The following is a 6,862-nucleotide window of genomic DNA, read 5'->3' as shown; positions in this document are numbered from 1 at the left end:
AACCACTTTCAGAGTGTTACTACAAAAGGCAAATGCTGTCCCAGCAAGCTGTGTGTGAACCCAGACTGTCGTCTGCAACCTGGCAGGCAGAATTCTGGCAGCCGCCTGTCCCAGGTGGACACAAAGCTCAGGAGAGCTCCCTGCAAAACTCTGCCTGAAAAGACGCTTCAAAACCCTGATGTCTATCACTAATCTCCACCCACCAACCTCTGAGCTGGAGCTCTCACTGCTCTGTCTGGGGCAGAGCTAAACAGAGGGCAGTCCCAGGAAACTCTGCAGGAAACATCCTGTGCTGCAGCAGTGCACACATCTGGTGTTAAGATGCTCAGGCTGATGGGATTAGGATATTGGCTTTTGTTCCAAGGCAGCAGCAGAAGGCCAGATATGGATGGCAGTGATGGGCACACCAAACACACAGACTGGCAACCTGCTCCTTGCCATGGAGGAGATGCAGAGCCAGATGTCTGAAAAGGCAGGGGCAGCACAATAGGAATGCCTAACAGAAAAGGAAAAAAAAACCAACAAACTAGCAGACATTTTAAAATATTTTTAAATCTCTTCTTAAAGAGGATTTAAGAATGAGGCGTATGTAGGGGAAAGAAGCTTAATTTATGATGAATGTTAATACCAGCTCCTTACATATGGTACTGGCCTTAAGCATCCCTGAGGGTTTTTGAGGAACTTGTGCTGTGGTTATGATTTCAGTGTATAGGGGAAACTCTCTTGCATTATTAAACAAATCATGCCCTGCATTGGCCTATGGTTTGATGTAGGTGATGCATAGTTGATGTCAGCCAGCTGGGGAGACAGGATTCTGCAACTTGTTGGTATTTTGAGAATAAATTGGAAAACTGCTGACTGAGATCCCTTCCTTCATCATGAACCATCAGAGTTTTGGGTTGTTTTTTTAATTTGGAGGGAAAAAAACCCAAACCCAAAGTTTTAAATAATAGCATTTACCCTTTGGCTATATTTGTTTAGCATAACATTTATTATGATGGAAAATGTAAACATTTGCAAAGTTAAACATTTGATTTGACTACAGAAAAGTATTCTGTTTGTTATAGAAATCAACACTAATTGCCTGGTTCCCATTAAATCCTCACTTTCCCAAAAATGGAGAATCAAAAGATTTAGCCTAGCCAGAATTCACTAGCTGGCCTTACCCATTTATATCATGGAGCTGATCTCCTGATGTAGCTGACTAAGTAGGTGATGTTCATCGAAGTAGGAGGGATAAAATCTGACCCACAAAGCACGTTGACTTCCTTGCATCTATTTCTGTTTTTCCCTGAACATTCCCATCCTACAACACCCTGCTTTCCACTGGGTTAAATAATAAAATGAGTGTTTTTTCCTCTAGGTCACTGTTTCCAGTCCATCACAGGTCATGCCACAACCAGCTAATGGCTGCTAAGTGGTCTGTGTGAAATTAGTTTAGTGGGTCTCCAGCCAGAAGCCAGTTGACAGATGCCCAAAAATCAGTTCTCCAGTTGCTTCCTCATTGGCAGTCATGGCAGGTTGGTCAAGGCCATGCAAATTCAGCATTTCCCCGGGGCCAGGAACAGAGACAAGGTTGGTTGCAAACACTTTCCTCTCTTGTGAGTGCCAAAAGTCTCTAGAGAAGGTCACAGCACAATGCTGAGTGCCAGTGCCTGAGGATCTTGCTGTCACCCCAAATTCAGCTCTCCAGGGAACTGGCAGTAGCAAAGGCAGGAGAAGCTGCTGAAGACTCCCTGCAGAGGCAGCCCTGACATCAAGGTGAGGGTGGAAAGTGTCTGTGGGAGTCTTGATGGAAGGTTTCACCCTTTGGCTTGTCCTGCACAGCAGGGCAAGCTGCAGAGCTGCCAGTCAGAATAAACCAATTTAGCATTCCCTGCAGTAACAATATAAATCCAATCTCCCTCCCTCTCCGCCTTTTCCTCCTGATGCCAAATTTAAACAACCTCACTTTTTTTTGGCAGCAGGAAACTTCACAATTAAATATAGAAGCAGAGCACACTTTGGGATGGAACTTCCAGCCAGGGAACAACAGATGGCATTGTTTGCTGGGCTGGAAAAGCTGCATCTGCTCCTAGAAGAAATGCTAATCGGGGCTTAATTAGGCATTCAGAGGGAACCGTGTCCCATCCCCAGGACAATGGCCATGTGTACATGATCCTGAAAAATACAGGGAAGCAGTTACAAAATCATCAAAAATCCTCACTGGACCAAGTCCAAATGTGGCACATAATGTGATAGGGTATCCCAGTGACTTTCCCTGTGCTGAAATCTGTCCAAGCCACTCAAAATAAAAATGCAGTTGTCAAAGACTTGTTTTATTTTGTCTGCAAATGGTCAGTGATTTTGTTTTCAGTTTCAAAGCAAATCATTCCAGCCTAACACTGGAATGAGATCTGGCAGCTCGCTGACTCGCTGAGGTGTAGCAAGATTAAAGGGTAGCTGAGATCTTATAGCAAGTACTGCAAATGGGGATAGAAGAGTTAGAAAGATCAAAAACAGGATAACTGATCCTTCTATAGAAACATGAAGTAAAGAGGAGGATGGTGGAAAATCTCCCCCAGTTCATTCCAACTGGGTGTTCAAGCACAAAAGGAGTCCCATGATGTGCAGTGCCTGTGCATGTGAGGACATTGTCCTTCCTCCCCTGCCTCAGCCCTGCCAGCTTCCTCCAGAGGTGCAGGCAGCCAGGCAGAGCTTTGTGTCCTTGTTTCAGCCTCTTCTCTTAGGAGTATCAAAGCACCCCCTCAATCTGGAGCCAGCAGAGCTGTTTGTGAAACGAGACTGCCAAGAGTTTCACCAAGAGACTGGCCCCAGCTGCCAATTGTGCCAGCACTGCAGAGATCCCCATTGTGCTGAGGCTTTGCTTTCAAGCTCCCATCTTGCTTTAATGTCCTCTTTCTCCCCTGCCTGGTTCAAAGCAGCTCATCTGACCAGCCTGGTCTAGTGGAAGATGTCCCTGCTCATGGCAGGGTATGCTAGACTGGGTGATTTTTAAAGGTCTCTTCCAACCCAAGCTATTCCATGATTCTTTGTCCTAGCTTAGCTCCTGGGGCTGCTCTGGGCACTCCATGTTCCCCCCAGGTGCCTGGGACAATGTGCACCTCAAGGGCAGTGCCAACAGGGACCCTGTTTTGCTGGTTGCATGTCCTACTTCCAATAGCTCTGGAAAGATTCCACATGGGTTAAACAGCACCCATATCCCTTGCACCTAAAAAACGTTAATTAACAGGGATCATTGCTGATTCCAAACAATGCTCTCCAAACATTGCCAAAAAATCACTGGAGATTAAAGGAATTTTGGAACAAGTGACTTAGAGAAGCAGTAAAGGGAAGAGTTTTCTTGGCACTGAGGCAACCTTCAGCAACTCCATAGTGGTGAAGAGAAACATGAGTATCCTAAACCACTTCTGCCTTCAGCAGCATTCTGCTTCAAAGGGATGTCAGTCCTGATCTGGTACAAACTTTTGGGCAGCTAGAAGTGAAAATGGTTCTCCTGACCAAGGATGTAGCTGCAGATGATGGAGCTGTAGGTCCTGCTCACTCATTCCAGGGATTGCTGTGCCTCACCCACCCCCACCACAGTTTTGGTCCCCAGGCTTGGCTGTCTGGCTCTGAATTTGTTCCCATTTGCTGTGAGTGTGCTCTGTATCCCATTAAACATCACGACCCCCATGATGTCTCTTTGAGAGAAACCTTGGAGATTTGCTGACTGTCTGTAGCTCACTGACAGCAGATTTATTTCCCCTTCTCCAGTGGTGCAAGTGGTGGCTGTGCCCTTGTACATGCTGACCTGCAGCTGGCCTGCTCTCAAGCACTGCATCTCCATGGTGTGTGGTGCGGAAGGCACTGGCAGCAGGTTTTGGAGAAAGGCACCCATTGCAGGTGTCCACAGTCACAGAAATCAGGGTAGGCCAAGTGCAGAGGTGCTGCTCTCTCCTGGAGATGGCACAAACCAAGCTCTTAGCAGTGAGCTGCATGAGTCAGGTCTTCTGTGCAATGCAGGTGGATGGATGGGTGTCCCCGTTTTCCTTAAAGGTAGTCCAAGGAACCATTCTCCAGCATTACCTTCCTGTGGTGAAGGATGAAATGTCTAAGGTGCCAGAGCTGCCATTCTCCTGCTGTTCTTTGCCCTGTGGACTGGTAGGACTGGGAGACCCAGCAGCCTGGTTGAAGGAGAGACGTCCTCACGCCATGAGATTGAGATAAATAGCACCATCCTGCCAGCACAAGCCTTGGACTCAGCTGACTCCAGGGTGCTGAAGCTCAAGGACATGACAAATAGTGAATGTGACAAGGTCTCAGCTTTCTAAGGCCAGCTGGAGAGCTGGTCCCAGCTCACCCTCATGTATCATCAGCTCATGGGGCTCCAAGCAGGCTGCTGCTGACCCACTGTGAAGCTTCCCAGCGTTCATGGGAAGACGCAGGTTTTGGCCGCCTGCCTGGAGTTTAAATGTCTGTGTTTTAGACCCAGACTTCCTTCTGAGAGGTTTCAGAGGGAAAAGAAAAAGCCCAGGAGTGCTTCTAAAACTCTAATTTATCCATCAATGGCCAGTTTTCTCAATTCCTTGAATCTGAGAAAGGCAGAGAGGAAGTGTGACCGGGCAGCACAAGGAGCCTTTTGGCTGCCCTCTTTGCCTTGGGGGCATTGAGGGGAGCCAAGGGACTCCAGAGGAAGCAGCAAACAGCTCCAGCTGGGAAGGGGTCCTGACTGCATCGAGTTAGGAGGAGAGAGAGGACAGACAGCCTTGCTGTGACTCAGCTCCAGCACTGTGTCACTGCCTCCTACTCATTCCTAGAATCTGAAGTCTGTGTCCCTGGGCTGCCCACCTCCCAAACTCCTTTGTTTTGGCAGAGGTGAGTGAAGGAAATGAAAATGTGATCCCAGGAGGCCCCTAGCACGCCCCTGCAGGATAGCATGTGAGTTGTTTTCTTGAAAGTGGGATCATTTATTCTTCATGTTAAACAGGGCAAGAAGCTCAGTGACTTCCAACTGGCCTTGTCTGAGAACTTGTTTCAAAATCTGGGTCATCTGGGGCTTCTAGAGCAGGATTTCTTGTCTTCAGAGAAAGGATTACCAGAGGGAGCATGAAGTGAAAACAAAAAAAAGGTGGGGGGGGGGGGGAAAGAAGAGAAAAAAAAGACAATTAGCTATTGCTGTAGAGTCCTCTAGTGGTGAACATTAATTTCACAAACGGCCCAAGTGTGCACCCAAATGAAATCAACCTCCCATTTCTGTTTATTTTCTATTTACATAAAACTGCATATACAAAAAAATGTCAGTGGCCAAATTCCAAACTACTTTAACCATTTATGAACCGTGTCAAAGGCAATGATCCAGAATTAAACAAAAAAATCTTCTCCCTTCCGAGAATTCAACAAAAAAATCTTCTCCCTTCCATCCAAGGCTGGATATTCCTCCAGATGGGTGGTTTAAAACACTCTAGGCTTAAAAATTCCACATCTTGCCCACTCAGGTTTTTTTTTTTTTTCTAGCCTGCTTCTGGTTTTGCTGCTGCTGAGAGAAATGACTGAGTAGAGAGAGCCTGCAGAATTGAATTGTTGCCACATGCATCCCAAAACCCTTGTCATTTTAAAATCCAGGTAAAAACTGGATGGTGGTGCAGCGTTATTGTGCTGGATAGCACAGGCCAGCTCAGTCTCCAGCAGCCACAGCAGTGGGTTGAGGTGAGAAGCTGAGTTTAGTTGCAATTTCAAACCCAAGTAATTTAAAGGATCCTTCACAGTATCCTTTTCTGCCCCTTTACCCCAGTCCCAAGCCTGCTTTATTTCTGTTCCTGAGCTCTATCAGTCAAAGGACATGGCCTTATGCAAAATCCTGAGTCAAATGGTGTTTGCATTAATTTGAATATGTGATATAGGAGAAAAAAAGCCGTTGCCTGCTGTGAGCATGACCCTTGGCAGGAATTCCCCTTCCTCATGAGTATGTCCATTCTCTGCTCTCTTCTTCAGGCCTGGGTCTTCTCAAATGTGTTCCAATTTCTGCTTCATAACCAAGGAAGAAAACTTACAAAGATTTAAGACTTTATTACAAAATATAGTCTCACATGCTGCAACCAAATAATTGGACACTGTTTCTTTCCTAAGAGTCTTTTTTCTTCTACCTGTGAATAATCACCTGCCAATACTGCTCTTTGAGCTCCAGCTTCTGCATTGGAATAGCTGTATTAACACCTGCTGAAGACAACCTGCTAGTCATTGACAGGCTGTGTAATTTAAGAAGCATCAAAACTACCAATAAAAAAACAGATCATAAAATTATAAGCAGACTGGAGGATGCTGCCACTTAAAATGCTGCTTCACCCATGTTAACATGCAATTCAGAGGACAAAAGCCTTAAGAATTTTTAAAAATAATTAAAAAAATATTTTCCCTGTGTTTGAACGAGCACATACAAATAATATGGTCCTAAAGTCACATAATAATTTGGGCTGGAGCAGATCACAGACAGTCCTTTGGCCCAACATCAGCACAAACCCAGCTGGACCAGCTTGCTCAGGGGCTTGTCGAGCTGTGCTTTGAATGTCTCTCAGGCTGGAGATTCCTCCACCTTTCTGGCCCTTGTATGTGACACATATTCAAATAAGTCATGTAATGTTTCATCTTTCTGTGCAGCCAGACTCTGTGCTGTAGTTGTGAAGCTTTTCCAGCTGAAAGCTGCAGTACTTGGAATGTGTTTGAATTTACAGGTCCGTTCCCACTGATTTACTTTAATTATTTTTCTTCAGGCCTGACATCCCCCCAGTAAGCACAGACACCTCCTTGAACACTTCTGCTGAGAAGTAAAGCTTTAAGTTTATCTCTGCCAAACCCTCAGCAGGGTCCAGATGCTTGCTGGTGT

Source organism: Molothrus ater, chromosome 13, assembly GCF_012460135.2.
Source record: "Molothrus ater isolate BHLD 08-10-18 breed brown headed cowbird chromosome 13, BPBGC_Mater_1.1, whole genome shotgun sequence".
NCBI lineage: Eukaryota > Metazoa > Chordata > Aves > Passeriformes > Icteridae > Molothrus > Molothrus ater.
The sequence above is the reverse complement of the archived record's forward strand: the minus strand, read 5'-3'. Positions refer to the sequence as shown.